The sequence below is a fragment of the Mus caroli genome, unplaced genomic scaffold, assembly GCF_978045245.1.
Source record: "Mus caroli unplaced genomic scaffold, Mus_caroli_1 scaffold_5, whole genome shotgun sequence".
NCBI lineage: Eukaryota > Metazoa > Chordata > Mammalia > Rodentia > Muridae > Mus > Mus caroli.
The window spans coordinates 117,636,257-117,661,319 of record NW_028227260.1 but is presented as its reverse complement, the minus strand read 5'-3'; the positions used below and the strand labels follow the sequence as shown (position 1 = coordinate 117,661,319).

Below are 25,063 nucleotides of genomic sequence, written 5' to 3'. Positions count from 1 at the left end.
GCACTGCCTTGGTTCCTCCTCTTGCTAGTGAATGACCTGGGTCTTTGCACTGAGTGATTATCCCCAGTCTTAAACTCTCATGACTAGCTGGGGTCATGTAGTCTGGCTACTAGCCCAGAGTTAGCAAATGATCAAACCCTGCCCCATCATTTTCAAACTCCCAGGCCCACCTCATGTCAGAAAGCTTAACCACCAGCCCACACTCATGCTCTGTAAAAAAAAAAAAAAAAAAGAAAGAAAGAAAGAAAAAGCCTGTCACTATGGAACATGACCAAACTCCAAGCCTGCTTGGATCACAAAGGTTGCATAGCAGCCCAACCTGGCTAGAGGGCCCGAACGAGCCTTAGTACACCATTCCCACATGTTCAGGTCTAGTTAATGTCACAAGTCTGTGCACCACCTGACACAGTGAGTCCCCAAGAACATCACCAGGACTAATCAGCTCTTTCTGGTGAGGAATCAAGAGACCATGGCCCAGATCTGTCTGGTAAGAGCTCAAGACCCTATCCTGCTGGTATCCTGCTAATATTTCCAGCCTAGATGGGGTTGCATAGCTTACACCCCCACCTCAGATGAGTGAATGACCCCAACCATTTCACTCAAGGGTTATCTCCCAGCCCCAGTAAATTCCACAAATCTTACATTTTTAGGCCTAATTCTAGTCAACTACTTCACTGACCAGCCAAGCCTGGTAGGTGAAGCAGAGGCTTGCCCTTCCATACAATGGCTAGACTCCCAAGCCAAACTTAGTTCTCAGAGCCTGTATATATGCACCACATGAGCTACCCAGAGTTTTGCCCCTCCCTCATTGTCATCCCCCTGACTCCCAAGCTGATTTCAGGCCAAGCTGTCCTCTCACTGGTAAGTGATCAAGACCAGGCTTCCCCTACTATATCAACATTTATAGGAATTCTTGTGCTCCAACAGCCTGGGTATTATAATTTCCAAGTCAATGGTTAAGATGCTCCCTTCCCACACCATCTTCACATTCACAAGCCGAGCTATGCTCAAGCAGTTTGCCCAACAGTACACCCTAGAGAGTACCTGATAGGCCCACCTGATTTTGCCACCATCACACTAAATGGCTTAGCTTGGGTCATACGTCCTTAGCAAAATATCAACCCAGTGAGTGATCACAACTCCCCTTCCAATACCTCCCTTGGGTTCTCTCAGGCCTAGTTATGGTTAAATAGGTACTATATCAGCACAGCATAATAAGTAACCAAGATGCCTGTCTGTTTCCACCTTCCTGACACTTATAGGTCAAAATTGGGGCACACAGCCAAAACAACACAACCTACACACCAATATAGTCAAATGATTTCCCAAGAATCTCACTAGAACTATGCTCATACATCCTGGGCTGCCTTAGGTCAGTCAGACTGTTCACCACTGTAGCCTGATGAGAGTTTAAGATCCTGTCCTGATACTGTCATACTAATTCTTCCATGACTAGCTTGGGTCACACAGCCTATACTCAACCCAGTCTGATGAGTGACCAGAACATGTCAACAATGCCAGGCAGTCTAGCTGCACTAGCTCCTTCTGGTGAGTGATCAAGGCCCCACCTTCTGGCACCATCTTCACATTCCCAGGCATAGTTCCCATCAAAGTGCTCTCAGACAAGCTGAACATTTTTGTTGTTGTTGTTGTTGTTACTCAGACCTGTTTTTTTTTTTTTTTTTTTTTTGCACCTGCTCAGATAAGGGAGTAATCTCACAATCACAGGTCAATTGTATACCAGCCAGGTCAGGTGAGTGACCCTGAACTCCACTTGCCCACCATTACCATTCCCTCAGACCTATCTTGGGTCAAAAAGCCTGCACACAAACTCAGCTTGTGAGTACCCAGACCTTTGTCCACCTGTGCTATCACCATGGTCCCTGGGCAAGCTGCCTGCTCACTAGCCTATCTCAACAAGTGAATAAGACCTAGTACTCCCCTACCTTACTGACACTTCCAGAATTTGTTGAGATTAGGCAATATGGTCACCAAAGGAGATAAATGAGTGTCCTAGTGTCCTATTGCCCCAGTGATCAAGACTCTCCTCTCGTGTAACCTCCTTACACTCACAGGCCTGGTTTGTGCCATACAGTCTGAGCAACATCCCAACCAGTGAGTGATCAAGTCTCCCACTTCTGTACCAGCCCTACATGTGGTCAAGCAGCTTCCCAATCATGCCAAGTCAACAAGCACCTGAGAACCCCACCTGCCTTCACTTTCTTCAACCTCACAGGTCGAACTTGGCTCACACAGCATGAGCACTGGGCTAGCCCCATGAGGACCCAACATCCATCCCCACCTGTCTTCACAGTCTCTCACTCTCTCTGACCTAACTGAAGCCAATCATCCCATGCAGAATCTCATGCAGCATCCCATGCAGCATCCCAGCCTGGTGAAAGCTGAAGATCCTTCTACAGCCTGACTTAGCTTTGGGGCCCACAGCCAGCCCTCTTTCTCAGCCACTTCAGTTACCCAGACCCTCAGAATCCCAGAACACCTTCATAGTCCCAGTGTAGTTTGGGTGAAGCAGCACTCACATAATTATAGCATGGTGAGCTGCTATGTCCTCGAATGCCTCTGGTTCTAGAACCATGAAGAGGGGTTGGGAAAATGAAGAAACAACACTAAAGAAACAACAGACACATACGTAGAAAAACTGGGCTCCTGGATGGAGAAGCCATAGTACCACTGAAGTTCCCCATGTTTATTGTATATAGTTGAACAGGAAGGCAGGATTTATTGCGTACAGTTGAACAGAAGACAGCTTTAGCTTATCTCAGTAGTAGACTCTGTAGGGGACCATAAATATCTCTGGGAAAGAAAGCATGGATTTTCTACATACACTGTCAACATTCACACTCAGACCCAAGGAAGGCTTTGTCATCTCTCTGAGTCTCAGGTATGGAAGGCCTTCCCACTTCCATGGTGCTGAGGCATTGGGGTCCATGACATGTCCACCTGCATCTCCATGTCAACAACACACACTCACTCAGGACTTTACTCAATTCCTACAGTAAGTTTCCAAGAACCATTGGTCTCAGAACTATCCCTACTCTCCCTGCTGTAGTTGGAGTCAATACGACTGAGCATAATGAGAGCTAGACTGTCCATCCTGCTGGAGTAACACTAATACTCCTAGACCTAGCTTGGGTTGAATAGCCTGCACTATACCCATGTCTCGTGAGTGATTTGGACATCTGCACCCTTAAGATCCCCCACATTCCAGGCTTTGATGATGTCAGGCTGCATGCTTACCAGTCTACCCTGGTTAATGATAAATATAGGGTCCTTAGCTAGCTTAATAATCTTAGGACATGGTGGGGTCAATCAGCTTGGTTACCAGCACAACCTAGTAAGTGATCAAAACTCCTCCTGCAACATCCTCATACTTTAAGATGAAGTCCTGGTTAAATAGGTTGGCCCTCAGCACAACCTAATGAATATTCCAAGGTCCCCTTCCCCTTATATTCCCCACTCAAAGACCAAGTCTGGATCACATGACAACCAAGCCAGTGTTGTGAGTGCCAACATCCTCAACTGCCTTCACCATCCACATGTTCTTTTTTTTTTTTTTTTTTTTTTTTTTTTTTTTTAAACATTCAACATTTTTATTAATAGAGAGAAATAGTATATTAGAAAAATATATAATCAAGAATTGGTATAAATTTTCAACAGAGGAATTTACATATAATATTCTTATACACCAAAATATATTAATTTTTGAAGTTTCTGCATTTGCATTGTTTAGGGGCTTCATAATATCATGAAATTTTATTTGTGCTAAAGAATTTTTTGAATAAGGGAGATAATGTGATTTGGTGGTGCTTTGGACAGTATTACAGGCTCATATGATAAAAAATGTCAAAATTATCAAAGGCATCCTCATTACATGTAGTGACTATGAAGAAAATACCTAATAAAAATAAATAAAAAAAATAATAATAAACCATATACTTCTTTAACGATATGCAGTCCTAGAGTACCAATGCTAAAGGAAAGAGAGTAGAATACGTATTGAGATTGTAATAACATATCCTGAAGGCTAGCCATTTCATCTTGCATTTCAAAAGGATATGGACTGTGTAAAGGAGCATCTAAATGTATTCAAGTGGGCTTTAAGAACAGTCAACATTTTAAAAGTTTTTCTGTTATAAAAAAGAGATAGTAATTGGTATATATCTCTATTCCATATGACTTTTGAAATATACATGCAACAAAGTTGCAGCAATCAGTGTCAGTCAGTTGTGAGTTTGTTTTAAAAATTAATTTTGCGTGTCCAATGGCCTAAAAAAAAAAAAAAAATGGGAATGGGTGGGTAGGGAAGTAGGGGGGGGAGAGTATGGGGGACTTTTGGGATAGCACTGGAAATGCAATTGAGGAAAGTACGTAATAAAAAATATTAAAAATTTTTTAAAAAGAAATGTAAATGAAGAAAATATCTAATAAAAATCCAAAGCTCAACAAAAAAAATAATAATTTTAGCCAGGGCTACACAGAGAAACCCTGTCTCGAAAAAACAAACAAACAAACAAAAAAGCCAGGCGGTGGTGGTGTACTCCTTTAATTCCAGCACTTGGGAGGCAGAGGCAGGTGGATTTCTGAGGTTGAGGCCAGCCTGATCTACAGAGTGAGTTCCAGGACAGCCAGGACTACACAGAGAAACCTTGTCTCAAAAAAATTAATTTCATATACTTTATATATTATTGTATTTAATTGACAGGAATTCTTATGCCAAATTTTCCTTCTTGGCTTAATTTTATATTTTTAAAATATTAAACATTTAAAAAGTCATTCCATTTTACTGAACATGAAACAAAGCATCAATGATATGCATAATCTCTTATACTAAGAATGCTATAATGCTAATTTTATTTTAATTTAATTGTCAATGCAACAAAATTCAAAACCTTATTATTGAACTTTAAAATATATATTTGTATAGTTATTATTTCAGTATAAAATATCAAGTAGATCACAGTATTTTCTAATAGAAAATAATTATTTATAAATAGAGGGTAGGCACATTCTACCCTAATTAATCTTGATAATTCCCATTATTAGAGAAGTAGGAAAGTTTGATTAGTGGCCAAATATGTCATGTTGTAATTATAGTCAGTGCAGAGCCATTTTGAAAACCAAAGGCACTGAGTAAATTATATGATTGTTTTCATATTGATCACTTGAGAACTATTTCTCAAGCACAGAATTGAAACATGTTTTGGAAGAAATCTTCTTCCTTGATCCTCACTAAGTCTTCCTAAGATTGTACACAAGGGCTGCTGGTCCTTGAAATGCCATTATATTAAATAGGGGAGAGGGAGGTCTTGGCTTAGCTGGAGATCCATTTTGCTGGTAGGGAGCATCCACTGTAAACCAAGGCCCTTTGCCTCATTGGTTGCATCTGCTGTACATTATACCTTCGTCTCCCATTATTGAAAGCCTAGTCTTTCTCTTTTTTTTTTTTTTTTTTTTTTTTTTATTACATAATTTCCTCAATTACATTTCCAATACTATCCCAAAAGTCCCCCATAGCGCCCCCCACTTCCCTACCCACCCATTCCCATTCCTTTGGCCCTGGCTTTCCCCTATATTGGGGCATATAAAGTTTGCAAGTCCAATGGGCCTCTCTTTCCATTGATGGCCGACTAGGCCATCTTTCGATACATATGCAGCTAGAGACAAGAGCTCCAGGGTTCCGGTTAGTACATCATGTTGTTCCAACAATAGGGTTGCAGATCCCTTTAGCTCCTTGGGTACTTTCTCTAGCTTCTCCATTGGGAGCCCTGTGATACATCCAATAGCTGACTGTGAACATCCACTCCTGTGTTTGCTAGGCCCTGGCATCGTCTCACAAGAGACAGCTATATTTGGGTCCTTTCAGCAAGATCTTGCTAGTGTATGCAATGGTGTCAGCGTTTAGAAGCTGATTATGGGACGGATCCCTGGATACAGCAGTCTCTAAATGGTCCATCCTTTCATCACAGCTACGAACTTTGTCTCTGTAGCTCCTTCCCTGGGTGTTTTGTTCCCAATTCTAAGAAGGTGCACAGTGTCCACACTTTGGTCTTCATTCTTCTTGAGTTTCATGCGTTTAGCAAATTGTATCTTATATCTTGAGTATCCTAAGTTTTGGGCTAATATCCACTTATCAATGAATACATATTGTGTGAGTTCTTTTGTGATTGTGTTACTTCACTCAAGATGATGCCCTCCAGGTCCATCCATTTGGCTAGGAATTTCATAAATTCATTCTTTTTAATAGCTGAGTAGTACTCCATTGTGTAAATGTACCATAATTTCTGTATCCATTCCTCTGTTGAGGGACATCTGGGTTCTTTCCAGCTTCTGGCTATTATAAATAGGGCTGCTATGAACATAGTGGAGCATGTGTCCTTTTTACCGGTTGGGACATCTTCTGGATATATGCCCAGGAGAGGTATTGCTGGATCCTCCGGTAGTACTATGTCCAATTTTCTGAGGAACCGCCAGACTGATTTCCAGAGTGGTTGTACAAGCTTGCAATCCCACCAACAATGGAGGAGTGTTCCTCTTTCTCCACATCCTCGCCAGCATCTGCTGTCACCTGAATTTTTGATCTTAGCCATTCTGACTGGTGTGAGGTGGAATCTCAGGGTTGTTTTGATTTGCATTTCCCTGATGATTAAGGATGTTGAACATTTTTTCAGGTGCTTCTCTGCCATTCGGTATTCCTCAGGTGAGAATTCTTTGTTCAGTTCTGAGCCCCATTTTTTAATGGGGTTATTTGACTTTCTGGAGTCCACCTTCTTGAGTTCTTTATATATATTGGATATTAGTCCCTTATCTGATTTAGGATAGGTGAAGATCCTTTCCCAATCTGTTGGTGGTTTTTTTGTCTTATTGATGGTGTCTTTAGCCTTGCAGAAGCTTTGTAGTTTCATGAGGTCCCACTTGTCAATTCTCGATCTTAAAGCACAAGCCATTACTGTTCTATTCAGGAATTTTTCCCCTGTGCCCATATCTTCAAGGCTTTTCCCCACTTTCTCCTCTATAAGTTTCAGTGTCTCTGGTTTTATGTGAAGTTCCTTGATCCACTTAGACTTGACCTTAGTACAAGGAGATAGGAATGGATCGATTCGCATTCTTCTACATGTTAACAACCAGTTGTGCCAGCACCATTTGTTGAAAATGCTGTCTTTCTTCCACTGGATGTTTTTAGCTCCCTTGTCGAAGATCAAGTGACCATAGGTGTGTGGGTTCATTTCTGGGTCTTCAATTCTATTCCATTGGTCTATTTGTCTGTCACTATACCAGTACCATGCAGTTTTTATCACAATTGCTCTGTAGTAGAGCTTTAGGTCCGGCATGGTGATTCCACCAGAGGTTCTTTTATCCTTGAGAAGAGTTTTTGCTATCCTAGGTTTTTTGTTATTCCAGATGAATTTGCAGATTGCTCTTTCTAATTCGTTGAAGAATTGATTTGGAATTTTGATGGGGATTGCATTGAATCTGTAGATTGCTTTTGGCAAGATAGCCATTTTTACAATGTTGATCCTGCCAATCCATGAGCATGGGAGATCTTTCCATCTTCTGAGATCTTCTATAATTTCTTTCTTCAGAGACTTGAAGTTTTTATTATACAGATCTTTCACTTCCTTAGTTAGAGTCACGCCAAGATATTTTATATTATTTGTGACTATTGAGAAGGGTGTTGTTTCCCTAATTTCTTTCTCAGCCTGTTTATTCTTTGTGTAGAGAAAGGCCATTGATTTGTTTGAGTTAATTTTATATCCAGCTACTTCACCGAAGCTGTTTATCAGGCTTAGGAGTTCTCTGGTGGAATTTTTAGGGTCACTTATATATACTATCATATCATCTGCAAAAAGTGATATTTTGACTTCCTCTTTTCCAATTTGTATCCCTTTGATCTCCTTTTGTTGTCGAATTGCTCTGGCTAGGACTTCAAGTACAATGTTGAATAGGTATGGAGAAAGTGGACAGCCTTGTCTAGTCCCTGATTTTAGAGGGATTGCTTCAAGCTTCTCACCATTTACTTTGATGTTGGCTACTGGTTTGCTGTAGATTGCTTTTATCATGTTTAGGTATGGGCCTTGAATTCCTGATCTTTCCAAGACTTTTATCATGAATGGGTGTTGGATCTTGTCAAATGCTTTTTCCGCATCTAAGGAGATGACCATGTGGTTTTTATCTTTGAGTTTGTTTATATACTGGATTACGTTGATGGATTTCCGTATATTGAACCATCCCTGCATCCCTGGGATGAAACCTACTTGGTCAGGATGGATGATTGTTTTGATGTGTTCTTGGATTCGGTTAGCAAGAACTTTATTGAGGATTTTTGCATCAATATTCATAAGGGATATTGGTCTGAAGTTTTCTATCTTTGTTGGGTCTTTTTGTGGTTTAGGTATCAGAGTAATTGTGGCTTCATAGAATGAGTTGGGTAGAGTACCTTCTGTTTCTATTTTGTGGAATAGTTTGTGAAGAACTGGGATTAGATCTTCTTTGAAGGTCTGATAGAACTCTGCACTAAACCCATCTGGTCCTGGGCTTTTTTTAGTTGGGAGACTATTAATGACTGCTTCTATTTCTTTGGGGGATATAGGGCTGTTTAGATCATTAACCTGATCTTGATTCAACTTTGGTACCTGATATCTGTCTAGGAACTTGTCCATTTCATCCAGGTTCTCCAGTTTTGTTGAGTATAGCCTTTGGTAGAAGGATCTGATGGTGTCTTGGATGTCTTCAGGATCTGTTGTTATGTCTCCTTTTTCATTTCTGATTTTGCTAATTAGGATGCTTTCCCTGTGCCCTCTAGTGAGTCTGGCTAAGGGTTTATCTATCTTGTTGATTTTCTCAAAGAACCAGCTCCTTGATTGGTTGATTCTTTGAATAGTTTTTCTTGTTTCCACTTGGTTGATTTCACCCCTGAGTTTGATTATTTCCTGCCGTCTACTCCTCTTGGGTGAATTTGCTTCCTTTTGTTCTAGTGCTTTTAGGTGTGTTGTCAAGCTGCTAATGTGTGCTCTCTCTAGTTTCCTTTTGGAGGCACTCAGAGCTATGAGTTTTCCTCTTAAAAATGCTTTCATTGCGTCCCATAAGTTTGGGTATGTTGTGGCTTCATTTTCATTGAACTCTAAAAAGTCCTTAATTTCTTTCTTTATTCCTTCCTTGACCAAGGTATCATTGAGAAGAGTGTTGTTCAGTTTCCACGTGAAGGTTGGCTTTCTATTATTTATTTTGTTATTGAAGATCAGCCTTAGTCCATGGTGATCTGATAGGATGCATGGGACAATTTCAATATTTTTATATCTGTTGAGGCCTGTTTTGTGACCAATTATGTGGTCAATTTTGGAGAAGGTACCATGAGGTGCTGAGAAGAAGGTATATCCTTTTGTTTTCGGATAGAATGTTCTATAGATATCTGCCAGATCCATTTGATTCATAATTTCTCTTAGTTTCTCTGTGTCCCTGTTTAGTTTCTGTTTCCATGATCTGTCCATTGGTGAAAGTGGTGTGTTGAAGTCTCCCACTATTATTGTATGAGGTGCAATGTGTGCTTTGAGATTTACTAAAGTTTCTTTAATGAATGTGGCTGCCTTTGTGTTTGGAGCATAGATATTCAGGATTGATAGTTCCTCTTGGAGGATTTTACCTTTGATGAGTATGAAGTGTCCCTCCCTGTCTTTTTTAATGACTTTGGGTTGGAAGTCAATCTTATCAGATATTAGAATGGCTACTCCAGCTTGTTTCTTCATGCCATTTGCTTGGAGAATTGTTTTCCAGCCTTTCATTCTGAGGTAGTGTCTATCCTTTTCTCTGAGATGAGTTTCCTGTAAGCAGCAAAATGTTGGGTCTTGTTTGTGTAGCCAGTTTGTTAGTCTATGTCTTTTTATCGGGGAGTTGAGTCCATTGATATTAAGAGATATTAAGGAAAAGAAATTGGTGTTTCCTGTTATTTTTGATGTTAAAGTTGGCATTTTGTTCTTGTGGCTGTCTTCTTTTAGGTTTGTTGAGGGATTACCTTCTTGTTGATTCTAGGGCGTGGTTCCTGTCCTTGTATTGGTTTTTTTCTGTTATTATCCTTTGAAGGGCTGGATTCGTGGAGAGATAATGTGTGAATTTGGTTTTGTCGTGGAATACTTTGGTTTCTCCATCTATGTTAATTGAGAGTTTGGCTGGGTATAGTAGCCTGGGCTGGAATTTGTGTTCTTTTAGTGTCTGTATAACATCTGTCCAGGATCTTCTGGCTTTCATAGTCTCTGGTGAAAAATCTGGTGTAATTCTGATAGGCTTGCCTTTATATGTTACTTGGCCTTTTTCTCTTACTGCTTTTAGTATTCTATCTTTATTTAGAGCATTTGTTGCTCTGATTATTATGTGTCGGGAGGTATTTCTTTTCTGATCCAGTCTATTTGGAGTTCTGTAGGCTTCTTGTATGTTCATGGGCATCTCTTTCTTTAGATTTGGGAAGTTTTCTTCTATAATTTTGTTGAAGATGTTTGCTGGTCCTTTGAGTTGAAAATCTTCATTCTCATCCACTCCTATTATCCGTAGGTTTGGTCTTCTCATTATGTCCTGTATTTCTTGGATGTTTTGAGTTAGGATCTTTTTGCATTTTCCATTTTCCTTGATTGTTGTGCCGATGTTCTCTATGGAATCTTCTGCACCTGAGATTCTCTCTTCCATCTCTTGTATTCTGTTGCTGATGCTTGCATCTATGGTTCCAGATTTCTTTCCTAGGGTTTCTATCTCCAGTGTTGCCTCATTTTGGGTTTTCTTTATTGTGTCTACTTCCCTTTTTAGGTCTAGTATGGTTCTGTTCATTTCCATCATCTGTTTGGATGTGTTTTCCTGTTTTTCTGTAAGGACTTCTACCTGTTTGATTATGTTATCATGTTTTTCTTTAAGGATTTGTAACTCTTTAGCAGTGTTCTCCTGCAATTCTTTAAGGGATTTTTGTGCTTCCTCTTTATTGTCTTCTTCCTTTTTAGCAGTGTTCTCCTGCATTTCTTTAAGTGTGTTATTAACGTCCTTCTTGAAGTCCTCTATCATCATCAGGAGATATGCTTTTAAATCCGTGTCTAGCTTTTCCGGTGTGTTGGGGTGCCCTGGACTGGGTGAAGTGGGGGTGCTGGGTTCTGATGATGGTGACTGGTCTTGGTTTCTGTTAGTAAGATTATTACGTTTACCTTTCGCCATCTGGTAATCTCTGGGGTTAGTTCTTATCGTTGTCACTATTTAAAGATTGGAGCAGAAGCTGTGTTCCACTCACCAGCAGTCCCAAAATCCTGCGGCGGGGGTCGTGGGTAGCTGGCGGGTGTCAGGCAACCCTGCGCTCCCGCTACCCTGGCGCTGATCCGGCCGGGTGAGGCCTGTGGTCCTACTCAGGCTGGTTTCTGCTTCCCTAACTAATGCAGTCTCAGGTCCCGCGCAATTGGATTGGAGCAGAAGCTGTGCTCCCCTCACCAGAAGTCTTAAGATCCTGTGGCGGGTGTTGTGGGCAGTTGGCGAGTGTCAGCAGACCCTGCGCCCCAGCTGCTCAGGTGCTTTTCTGACCGGAAGAGGCTTGTGGCCCTGTGTGGGCCGGATTTCTCTCTCCCCAACCAGAGCAGTCTCAGGTCCCGCGTGATTGGACTGGAGCAGAAGCTGTGTTCCACTCACCAGCAGTCCCAAAATCCTGCGGCGGGGGTCGTGGGTAGCTGGCGGGTGTCAGGCAACCCTGCGCTCCCGCTACCCTGGCGCTGATCCGGCCGGGTGAGGCCTGTGGCCCTACTCAGGCCGGTTTCTGCTTCCCTTACTAATGCAGTCTCAGGTCCCGCGCAATTGGATTGGAGCAGAAGCTGTGTTCCACTCACCAGCAGTCCCAAAATCCTGCGGCGGGGGTCGTGGGTAGCTGGCGGGTGTCAGGCAACCCTGTGCTCCCGCTACCCCGGCGCTGATCCAGCCGGATGAGGCCTGTGGTCCTACTCAGGCCGGTTTCTGCTTCCCTAACTAATGCAGTCTCAGGTCCCGCGCAATTGGATTGAAGCAGAAGCTGTGCTCCCCTCACCAGAAGTCTTAAGATCCTGTGGCGGGTGTTGTGGGCAGTTGGCGAGTGTCAGCAGACCCTGCGCCCCAGCTGCTCAGGTGCTTTTCTGACCGGAAGAGGCTTGTGGCCCTGTGTGGGCCGGATTTCTCTCTCCCCAACCAGAGCAGTCTCAGGTCCCGCGTGACTGGGCCATCCACATGTTCATAGTCCTAGCTTGGTTCACATAGCCTGAACAACAAACAGACCAGCCTAGTGAGTGATGAAGACTCCCCTCCAACACCTTCTTCAGACTCTAGGCCTAGGTTTAATCAAGTAGCATATCTTAGCATAGCCTTATAAGTGACAATGGCCCCTGCCAACACCATTCTCCCAGTCCCAGCTGTAGACAAACAGCCTGTGCACCAGCACAGACTAATATGCACAACCAAGACTCTGCCTTCCCACACCATCCACACACAGCCAGGACTAGTTGGTCTCAGAGAGTCTGTAAGGTATTGCCCAGCATGGTGATTTTCCAATGTCTCCATTGCCTTTACACTCTTACTATCTGTGTCCTAGCTGAGGCAAATCAGACTGCATATCACCCCAGCCCAGTAAGAATACAAGAGCTTATCCTGGAGGTGTCCTATTAATAATTATCCTGTGCCTTGCTTTGGTCACAAAGCCTTTACTCAATTCCAGCCTGGTGAGTAACCCAGACCTGTACACTCCTAAGACCCCAATGGTCTAGCATTCTAGGGATAATCTCTTAGGTATTGTGTGGAAGTGTCACCTGTAAGACTTATTAGACCAATATATCTTTATGCAATCTTTAAGTATCAAAAGGTTAGATTTCTTTCTTTACGTCAATGAATTACCTGGTCTAGAGCCTTTTGTATCTTTGTCTCCTAATTCTTTATTCATAGGGAGAAGCTGAGTGTAAAAGACCTGTATTGTCTGTGTCCCTATTTGGAGGTGGCTCTCCAGCAGGGTGGAGAGCAAAGGATACAGGGAAGCAAACTCAGAAAGACTCTCTCAGGCGTAGATGCCTCTGTGCTGTTCTCTGTAGGCCCCTCAAACCCAGTCAGCTTCAAATCCACCCTGCTGCAGCCTATATCGCTGCCTAAGCCCATTGGGTGGGGGGGGGGGCAGTGAATTTTTATCTCAGGTGAGTTAAATTCAAATCAATAAGTTGAGCGCCATTTTGTTGTGTTAAATCTCTCCAACCCAGATATGCCCTGGCAATGAAAACACAACTCAATTAATTTGAATACATGCTGTGAGCTTAGATTGGGCAGATCTACCACTACTCTACCATCTTTTCCATATATGAAACCCCTTAGAACTTGCAGTTTCTCCAAGCAATGTGCTTCTGCTCTGCTTTCCTTCTTCCTCCTCCTCTGCGTCCTCTCCCTCTTCCATTTCTCTTCTCTCTTTCCCCCACCTTCTGCTCCACCTTCCCTTTCATCTGCCCAGTCATCAGCTCTCCTTTATTTTACAAATTAAGGTGGAAGCAGATTTACTGGAAATCACCTGAGTGCTGACTCATTCCTTGTTTGAAGCCACTCACAGGAGAAAGAATTAACATCAAATATAATTAGCCCCAGGGCTATCCACAACATGCCCAGGGGTGATAAAACTGGTAAAATCTTGAGGTAGAACTATTCCCAGTTTTCTGAAAACCATCAAGTTTATTTCCAAAGTGGTTGTACAAGATTGCACTTCTACCAGCAATGAAGAAGAGTTCCCGTTGCTCCACATCCTTACCAGCATGTGGTATCTCTTGAATATTTGATCGTAGCCATTCTGATGGATATAAGATAGAACCTCCAAGTAGATATGTTTTCTAGTTCCCCAATGACTAAAGATTATGAACATTTCTTTAAGTTTTTTGGCCATTTTATATTGTTGAGAATTCCATTTAGCTCTGTACCCCAATTTTTAATTGGGTTATTTGGCTTGCTAATGTCTAATTTCTTGAATTCTTCGTAAATTTTTGATATTAGCCCTCTGTCAGATGTAAGGCTGATGAAGATCCTTTTCCAATCTGTAGGCTGCCAATTTGTCCTACTCAGAGTGTCCTTTGTCTTATACAAGCTTTGCAGTTTCATTTATCAATTTTTGATCTTAGATCCTGAGCCATTGGTATTCTGTTCAGGAAATGTCACCTGTACTTTCTCTTCTATGAGATTTAGTGTATCTGAATTTGTGTTGAGGTCCTTGATACACTTGGACTTGAGCTTTGTGCAGAGTGAGAAATATGGAACTATTTTCATTCTTCTACAAATAGACATCCAGTTAGACCAGTACCATTTGTTGAAGATGCTTTCCTTTTCTCATTGTATGTGTGATGGTTTGTATATGCTTGGCCCAGGAAGTGGCAGGATTAGAAGGTATGGCCTTGTTGCAGTAGGTGTGCCACTGTGGGCATGACCTTAAGACCCTTACCCTAGCTACCTGGAAGCCTGTCTTTCACTAGCAGCTTTCAGATGAAGATGTAGAACCCTCAGCTTCTCCTGTACCATGCCTGCTTGGATGCTGCTCTGCTTCTACCTGATGATACTGGAATGAATCTCTGAACCTGTAAGGCAGCCCCAATTAAATGTTTAAAAAGAGTTGCCTTGGCCATAATGCCTATTCACAGTAGTAAAACCCTAACTAAGACAGAAGTTGATACCAGGAGTGGGTATTGCTGTGATAGGCCTGACCATGTTTTTGTTTGAAAGAATGAGGAGCTGGGGACTTTTGATTTGGAAAGCAGTAGAATGATTTAAATGAAGCTTAATGTGATATCCTGGTAGGACTATGGAAGACTTTGTTACTAAAAGTGTTTTTGTCAACTCCAGGAAATTCAAGTTCTTTGGGGTATTCCCAAGGATAAACCATAATTGAACAAGCTCATTTGTGACTCAAAACCAAATATATAAGCACACTCAGGGGATAAGGCATTAGCTTGTTCAGGAGCACCTTGAAAAATCAACATATACTTTAGTCCCCACTGACACCTATAGAAACACAGCATAATTGTCAACACTGATGTGGGACCAGAGGCTCTACCAGTATGCTTTCTCCTGTGGGCTTTCTCAGGATCCCAACAGGACTGATACAGCCATACCACAAACCATGAGCTGGCAAGAGAAGACAACACCCTGGTTTCAGAAGAGAGACCGACCCTCTTTTGAGTTAAATCACATGAAGACCACATGGTACTTCAAATTCTAGCCCCATTTAGCAAACTTTCTCTCATTATGTTGTGACTCTTCCTCCTGGCTCTTATGTGGCTTGCACTTTGAATAGCTTAAAAAAAAACCATCACAGGTTTAAACAGGAGTCCAGGTTTTATTATATTATATTATATTTATTATATTATTTATTATATTGGCTTGTGATGCTCACTGATGGTGCCGTATTGTGCCTTGACTTGGACTTCACCAGTGATCACCTGCATAGACATGCTTCTTGAAAACTATGACAATACCTTTTCCTGAAAAAAAGACATTCTCTCTTGTCCTTGAAACAAACTTAATAATGTGCGCTCAGCAGATCTTTGAGTTCAAGGCCAGTCTGCTCTACAGAGTGAGTTACAGGACAGCCAGGACTATACAGAGAAACCTTATCTCAAAAACCCCCCAAACAAAATAAACAACAATGTAACAGAACTGCAGCATATAGCTTGATAATATCTGTGTGCTATTCTGGGTCAGCAAAGTAAAACTGTCCTTGTAAAACTATCCTGAAAGATCTCATTTCTTGCCATGAATTCTTCAGTGGAAAATTGATGGGAAGATTGACAGGTGGCAATTCTAAGCTTATTCTCTAGTCACATTGCTAGCTTGGCTGAAGCATCATCACCTTCCCCAGCATGACTGGTTACACAGACCCCTCCCCTCCCCCACCATGTCAGAATAGCAATGATCTCACAATAGGAGGTGGTCTGACTACCACCTCAGCCTGGAGGGGTATGCAGAACCCCACCCATCCTCACCCATTACCACACTCACGTCAAGCAGGCTGGCACCAGCCCAGACTGGTGAGTATCTAAGAATCTATTCTCATATTGCCAGGTGTAGCTGGGGTTACACAGTCGGTACAGCAGCCCACAATGGTGAATTCCCAGGTCAGCCAGAGCCATTTTCATACTCCCTGGCCTACTGGGGTCAATCAGAATGGACACCATCTCAGTTTAGTAAGAGACTCAGTTTAGTAAGATATCCTGGGGTATCCTCCTAATACTCCCTGGTCTAGCTTGGGTTGAACAGCCTTTACGCTAGCCAAGATAACCTAGTGTAGGATCAAGAGCCCACCTTACTGAATCATCCTGACACTCAGATTTGAGTTTGGGTCAAGCAGTTCACTGACCAGCCAAGTCTGGTTAGTTCCCCAGACCCCTGTCCTTCTGCAACTGTTCAGACAAGTGATTCAAGACACAGTCCCAGGAAGACAATGTATGAGGTCATTCTAGTGAGTACCTTGTGTCCCCACCTTCCTGTTGCATACACTTAGAGCCTGAGCAATACCCCAGCCTGTTGAGTGATCATGACTCCCTCTCTAGTACTTTCCTCTGACTCCCAGGCCTAGTTCAGGTCAAGCAGTTGAACTTAGTTGGTATGTGACCCACAACTGTGAATTCCTCTAGAGTCTTTGGTCTAGCTGGTGTCAAGCAGCCCAGGCTCCCGACTACACTGGTAAGTTATCAAAACCTTGCCTGCCTTCCCTTTTAATCTTCTTAGTCCCAGGGCTTGTTTGCGTCACACTGTCACACAATATTGCACAGTAACAGCCTTTTTTAATTCCCCAGAACCTTGCTGATCTACATTATTACCATACTCCTCGACTCAGCTAGTGTCATAAATCATGGCTAGCAATGAAGACTGGTGAATGATCAAGACATTTATCTTCTACACCATTCTTGATACCATGCCAGATGGTGCCACATAGCCTGAACATCAGCATAGGCTTATGTGTCCATACAATCCTTGCCTGTCTAAGCCATCTTCATAGTTCCTGATCTAGTTGGGATCAGTCAGAATGTTCCCTGTCCCAGTTTCAATAGAGTTCAAGCTCCTACCCTACTGGTTGGTGTCCTAATATTCCTGGACCTTCCTTGGGTTACATAACCTCCATCCTAACCAAGCCATGTATAGATTCAAGAATCCTATTGACAAATTTGTGCCTAGGTAGCTCACATATCAGCCCAGATTGGTGCATAACCAAGAGCATTCCAATGCCAGGGCATCCCCACAGCCCAAAACTGTGCTTTTTGTTTGTGGGATTTGAAGAGCCTGGTCTCCATCATTCTCCTCATATTCCCAGGCATAGTTCCATTCAAGCAGCTCCCAGCCCAGCTAAGACTCCTATATGGCCCAGACCCTTGCCCCACTGCACGTGCTTAGAGTACAAAGTGATCTCACTATTACAGGCAGACTGCAGACCACCTTAGCCAGGTGAGTGGCCCTGACCCTGCTCTTTCCCACCATTGCCACTCTTCTAGGACTATCTTGGGTAAAAAAACCACCTGCATAAAAGCTCAGCCTGTGAGGGACCCAGACTGTTCTCCTGTGCCATCCATACAGCCCCTGCTCATCCTAAGGTCACATTGCCTTCTCTCCAGCTTATTTTGGTAAGTAACCAATACTACTACCTCTCCCGCAGCCCTAATGATTCCATGACTAGTTGAGATCTTGCAATGTGGCCACCAGAGGAGACAAGTGAGTGCCCTGAGATCAAGATCTTCGCTCATGTATCCTCCTCACACTCATAAGCCTAGTTTGGTTCATACAATCTAAGCAAGAGATCAGCCTAGTGAGTTATCAAGATTTCCCTTCAAGGAGCTACCTCAGAACACTGGTCAAGCAGAACACTGACCAAAGCTGCCTGATTAGTGTTTCAGATCACTGTCCTCCATGTTAATGCCAGTTCAACCCTAGCAGAGTCTAAGTAGCACATACTGCCCCTGTACCTCCACAGTACTAGTTCCAGCTGTTGTCACAAGGCCTGGTAAGTTTCTATAAATCTCATCTGCCACAGCCCTCCTCATCCTGACTTAGTTGGAGTCAATCACATTGTACATCATAGAACTCAAGATCTGGTCCTCTTGTTATGGCACTAATACACCCTAATAGCTTGAGCAGCAATGCCTGTCCTCTAGCCCAGCCTGGTGAATGACCCAGACCTCTGTACTTCCAAGAACATCCACACATTCCGAGGCCTAGAATGGTTTCAGCAGCCTGAGCACCATCTATTCAGGTGAGGAGAAAGACCCTGCTCTCATGCCCCATCCTCACACTCCTTGGACTAGCATAGGTCAAGGAGCTTGCAGACCTGCCAAACCTTATTAGCGAACAAGAGTGTTCACTATACTGTAGACTACAATGTGGTCTCACAATTCCGGGCACACTGTGTACTAGACAAGACTAGTAATTGAAAGACATATTATCACTCTACCAGGGCTAGCTCTGGTCACATAGCCTGCACACAAGCCACCTCTTTTTTTTTTTTTTTTTTTTTTTTTTTTTTTTTGTAGCCCTCTCTTGTCATATCCAACAGTAACAGAGGTCAAGCTGCCTTCTCACAAGTGTACCCAAGACTCAGTCTTCCTCCATCATCCTAACAATCCAGGACTTGGGGTCAAGCAGCTTTATACAAGCAGGAGGATATTCCAGGATTAACAATTTCTTTCCACACACAATGCTTATGTCCCCAGGCCTAGCTAAGGTTGAGCAATTTGCCCATAAGCACAGACTAATAAAAGACAAGCATGCTTCCTTCTGTCAGTGTAACAGACTTGGCCTTGGTCATATAACCTGCCCAGAAGCAGAGTCCATACCAAGACATCCCCTCCAATCCCTTGGCCACACTTCCACACCTAGTTTGGTTCAAACAGATTATAGGCCAGCACTGTCTATTGAGTAAGACCCTGACCCTTCCATGACATCTTCACCCTCCCTGATCCATCTGGGGTCAAGCAACCTGGAAAATAATTGATAGAACTGAGTTATCAAGACATTGGCATCCCACATAATTCTCACATCTGAGGCCCAATTTGGCTCACTCAGTTTACCTATCAGCCCAGTCTCATGAGGGATACAGAGTCCTATATATCTATACCATTATTATATAATCATGCTCAGTCAGGGTCAAACAGCCTGGACACTATTCCTGTTGATATCCTAAGTTGATGACTGTCTAAGATTCTCCGATGTCTGAATCAGGCCAGTCAGACTCTGTACAATTCTAGCCTCTTGAAAGCTGAAGTTCCTATCCTGCTGCTGTCATATACTAATCCCCCCTGGTCTAACTTTGATCAGCCTGCACGTAATCCAACATCGTGAGTGACCAAGACACTGCAATATTGTTCAAACTGCAGAGTGCCAGGCATAGGTTGGGTCAGGGGAACATCTCACCAGCCCAGACTGGTAAGTAATTAAGACCCGGCCCTTGCATACCATACACAATACTTTGGATTACAATTCTTGTCCACCAATCTTGGCCTGTTGAGTCACCCATAACTCTGCTCATCTATAACATTAACAGACCCCCAGGCCTAAGCTTAAGATATGCCCTTCTGTGCCAATACACAGTGCCAGAATAAGCTGGGGTCAAGCTGCCTTCTTAGTGGCCCATACTGGTACATGACCGATGCTACCATCTCTACACTCCCGAAACAACTTAACAATCACAGTGCGGGTTGGGACCAAGTAGCCTAGGAATAAGACCATCCTCATAGTTGGTAACCAAGGTGATCTACTCAGCACCATCCCCATACTGCCTGTCCCAGCTCTGGTCAGGCAGCGTTCCCATCAACCCAATTTTAGTCAGTGTGTTCCACTTCCCTGTACTCGACAGGCCAAGATATGTACCCAGTGTGTTGTTCTGTGTGCTCAGGTTGTTTACACTTAATATGCCTTTAAGAATGCAAGTAATTTTGTCTGTTGGAACTGGAACTACAACTCATGGGGTCCTCTGAGGCTGCTGGGTTGGTGGGAAGGTGGCTGGGGAGGGCAAAGTGATGTGACCAGGGTAGCTATTTCCTCCTGTCTCTTCGCTCCACAGTAACATTTTCCTCTAAAAGAAAAGTTTGCAAAAGGCCCCTAGAGCTAATAGCTGCCTCACTCACACACTTGCTTTCTCTAGACCTCCAGGTCTTGGTAGAAAGGTGGGTGACTGTTGTGCCTTCAGAGACACACTACTGACCTATCTTGTACCTCCATGCATCCCCCTTCTTAACCCTTGCAGCCACCATGATTGGTGAGATCTATGCTGCAGCAACCTTCATCTGCAAGTTCCTCTGCACCAAGGGCCTCAGGAATGAGGAGCTGCTACAGACCTTCAGCCAGAGCCTGCAGGAACTGCTGGTAGAACACTACAAACATCACTGGTTCCCAGAGCAACCCTGCAAGGGATCGGGTTACAGGTGTATTCGCATCAACCATAAGATGGATCCTCTTGTCAGTCAGGCTGCCCAGCAGATTGGACTGAGCAGTAGAGAGTTGTTCAGGCTTCTCCCAAGTGAACTCACACTGTGGGTTGACCCCTATGAAGTATCCTACAGGATTGGAGAGGACGGTTCCATCTGTGTGCTGTATGAAGCCTCACCAGTGGGAGGTAGCTCTCACAACAGCACCAATGCACAAATGGTAGATAGCAGAATCAGCTTAAGGAGGAACCTCTTTTGGGCAGAACAGGCCCTTCTAAAAACTACAATATGATGGCTGTATCAGTTTAAGATATAGTCTACATTTGATTTTTTGCTTCGGGTGGGCTCCTCTTGGGGATGGATTATTTAATTTAAACCATGTCACAGCTGTGAAAACCTGGCACAAGATAGTGTTGATATTTTTAAGTGACACTCCTATAGTTCAGATAGTTCTTTTTCATGATGTATTAGCCTGGAGTTAAAGGATTCATTCACTTTATTTACAAGGGAATGAAGTCACCAATTGGTTTCTTTCTCCCAGATATTATATCTATATTTTCAGGTCAGTCCCTTTAAGGAAAATCTGTATTTCAAAATAACCATCTTTCAACCTAAAGACAAACAGGTTGCATGAAAAGAGAAAATGTCAGACCTTGTATTGTATCCTTAGTTTTAGCAGGGAACCAGAATGTGACTTTGCCAGGGGCTTTTAAAAGGCCCTTAAAAAGACACTGCCTGAGCCATGTTTGTTAGCACCAGCCTGTTTACAGTATTTTTGCTAGTTTGTAGTTTTCTAAGAACATTTATTTTTAGGAAGTGGAGGTGTAGTTAGAAACTTCCTTATACTTAATTGGGTTAAAATATCTCCCACAAACCAAAATTCATTTTGTAAACTTTTTTAGTGGTTCCTAATAATTTGGTGTGTTATGAAATACTGTAATTTCCACAGTTCATGTGTATCATCTGTGTCCAAGTTATACAGATTTCTATATTTTAGATGAAAGGCTTTTTACATGTACTCAGCTTTTACAATCTAAGATAAATTTGTAGCTTTCACATTAAAATATACATTAGTCCGTGATGTCACTAGTGTACTTGACAGGCCTAGCAGGTGCCACACAGGCTGAACACCATCCATGCACAGTAAGTTGTCAAGACTCTCCTCTGTCAGAGCCACAGACACACTCCCCATCGTAGCTGAGTTCACACAAACTACAGCACACCCAAGCCCAGGGAGAGCTCAACATGCCCTGCTGTTGTTCTCCTAAGACCCCAGGCCTACAGGCCAGCCTACTGAGCTTCACCATCCTCAAACTCCCAGGCTATGTTTGGTCAAGCATCCCACTGTGGAGCCAGACCCCTGCCACCCTGTACCAGCTCACGCTAGCCGGAAACCCAATGATCCTGGGTAGACAGTGCACCCTAGTGAGTGTCCAAATTCCCAACCGGCCTCTACCATCATTATGCTCACAGTCAGAGCAACAACCCAGCCTGGTGAGTTGTCAAGACTCACTTTCCAGTGCCCTCCTCAGACTCTGGCCTCACACTCTGTGGCCTAACTGTGGTCAATCAGACTGTACCATCCCAACCTGATGACAACTCAATATCTTATCCTTCCCGTATCACAATAATGGTCTGTAGTCTTGCTTGTGTGCCACAGCCTGTACACCATGACCCAGGCCAGTGCCTGAACCTGATCCTTCACTCTGAGGTTACCCTCACTGTTCCAGGTCTATGCATTGCTGAAATAGCCTGAGTATCAGTCTGTCCTGCTGAGACTGTCCTTTGCAGACCTGTCTCTCTCCTTGGTGAGATTTCACTCTTCTGCAGCAAACTGAAACTCTTAGGGTGAATTTGGACCAAGCACATTGTGGCTTAGTCAAGTTTGGTAGTGAATCAGACCATGCCTTTCTGCACCTGCTTGGTCTAGGTGTGGTCTCCCAGTCACAGGCAGACTTTGCATCAGCACAAAGAGATGATTACCCTGGATTCCACAGTTACCCCCCATAGCAATAATTCCAGGACTTTTTAAGTCAGACTGTGTGGACACCAGAGGACAGAAGGGAATTTCCTAAGTACTCTTAGTGATCCAGGCACCCTCCTCAAGCTGATAGGCCTGGCTTGGTTTACACAGCATGAGTAACACTCCAGCCCTGTATGTGATAAGGACTCCTACTCTAGCACCTTCTGCAGATTCCCAAGTCTAGTTTGGTCAAGATGATCCCTCAATAGTGAAACCTAGTAAGAGAGCCAAACTATTGTGCCCATTGTTATGCTTCTAGCCTCAAGCTTTGGTCAAGCTTCCCAAACACCAGCCCAGACTGGTACATTATCAAGACCTGTCCTCACACACTGCCCTCCAGCTCCTGTGACTAGTTTGAGCCAAAGATGCTTGCCTATCAGACCAGGCTAGTAACTGACTTGTTTGTACCATTAGCACATTCCCAGGCCTAGCTCCACCCAGGCCCACCCATGCCATCCCCAAAACCCAGGAAAAACTTTCTACTCTCCAGCTTAACTTGGTATGTGATCTGGGATACGACCTCTCATCTAAGGCCTTAGGTACAGGCGGTCCAGTTACCAGTGCAGCCTAGTCAGGGATCAGGACTCTCCCTTCCCTGACAATCCTCATCACCCCCCACCTCAGGCTTTACACTGGTCTAACAGCTTGTTTATCACACACATACTGATTGACCAAGATCACCTCCTGGCTTAACCTTCCTCGCAGTCAGAAGCCAATATTTGTTCACATAGACTGAGCACCAGCCCACCCTGTTTAATAATTAAGAATCCTGCCTCCACATTTTCTTTATCCATTCTTCAGTTGAGGGACATCTAGGTTGCTTCCAGTTTCTGGCTATTACAAATAAATATGCTATGAACATAGTTGAGCAAGTGTCCTTTAGGGATATTGGGTTATCTTTTGGGTATATGCCCAGGAGTGGTATAGCTGGGTCTTGAAATAGAACTATTCCTATTTTTCTGAGAAACTGCCAAATTGATTTCCAAAGTGGTTGTACAAGATTGCATTCCCACCAGCAATGATGAAGTGTTTCCCTTGCTCCACATCCTCACCAGCATGTGCTATCTCTTGAGTTTTTGATCTTAGACATTCTGATGGGTATTTTGATTTTCAGAGTTGTTTTGATTTGCATTTCTCTGATGAATCCTCAGTCAGAGAACTTTGAACATTTCTTTAAGTGCTTCTCAACCATTTGAGATTCCTCTGATGAGAATTATCTGTTTATCTCTGTCCCCGATTTTTAATTGGGTTATTTGAGTTGTTAATGTCTAACTTCTTGAGTTCTTTGTAAACTTTCGATATTAGCCCTCTCTGTCAGATGTAGGGTTGGTGAAGGTCCTTCCCAATGGAATACTACTCAGCTATTAAAAAGAAAGACATCACGAATTTTACAGGCAGATGGATAGAACTTGAGAATATCATCCTGAGTGAGGTAACCCAGAGCCAAAAGGACATGCATGGTATGTACTAATAAGTGGATATTGGCCGTAAAGTACAGGTACCATGTTACACTCCACAGGCCCAATTGAGGAAGCTTGAATCTTACTTAGAAGGGGGAATAAAATAGTCATAAAAGGCAGATGGAGGGAGGGAACTTGAAGAGAAGAGAGGGAAAAGGGAATGGGGGGTTCAGGATCAGGTGTTGGGAAGGACAGGAGAGATGGCTAGATGGCCATGAAAATGAATGGAAATCTACAACTGACAGGAGTGATGAGGAGGTAGGGGCACCTCCATAATGATACAGAGACCTGGGATAAAGGAGGTGCCCAAGAATCAATGGGGGGGACCCTTGGCTGTGACTCACTACACTAGGGATATGGAACCTGAAGAGGCAACCTCCTGTAGGAACTCCAATGGAGTGATAGAGACACCAAACCACCCACTACATTTTCAACCCAAAATTTATCCTGTCTACAAGAAATGCAGGCACTGGGGATGGAGTAGATACTGGGGGAATGGCCAACCAATAACCAGCCCAACTTGAGACCCATCCCATGGGCAATCACCAGTCCCTGACACTATTAATGATACTCTGTTAATGATTGCAGACAGGAGCATGTTTTCCTCTGAGAGACTCTATCCAGAAGATAACTCAGAGAGATGCAGACATAGCCATATAGTGGATGGAGCTTGGGGACTCTTATGGAAGAATAGGAGGAAGGATTTCAGCCCCCAAAGGGGATAGGAACTCCACAGGAAGACCAACATATTCAACTAACCCTTAGAGCTCTCAGATTTGGAACTACCAACCAAAGAATATACATAGGATGAGCCTAAGCCTCCCCATACATATGTAGCAGATGTGCAGCTTGGTCTTCATGTTGTTGCTGTACAACTGGAGCGGGGGCTATCCCAAAAGCTGCTACCTCTATGTAGGATATTTTCTTCTAGCTTGACTGCATTGTCTGACCTGGGCAGGAGAGGAAGCACCTAACCTAGCAGTGACTTGAAGTTCCGGGTTGGGGGGGGGGAGGATCCCCATGGCCCCATCTGCTCAGAGGAGAAGGGGAAGGGGAAATGGGGGAAGGATTTAGGAGAGGGTGACTGGGAGTGGGACAGTGAGTGGGATGTAAAGTGAATAATTAAAAACAAAAAGACTCCTGCCTCCAGA

General features: G+C 43.4%; 1 pseudogene across 1 annotated transcript; it reads left to right on the top strand.

The window, feature by feature from the left end:
* Positions 1-375: 375 nt before the first annotated feature.
* On the top strand, positions 376-20,764 carry LOC147004791 (protein BTG1 pseudogene; annotated as a pseudogene). The gene is made up of 5 exons (XR_015047105.1): positions 376-487; positions 1,703-1,753; positions 17,505-17,633; positions 19,321-19,428; positions 20,249-20,764. The product of XR_015047105.1 is annotated as a protein BTG1 pseudogene (transcript).
* The last annotated feature ends 4,299 nt before the right edge of the window (positions 20,765-25,063 follow it).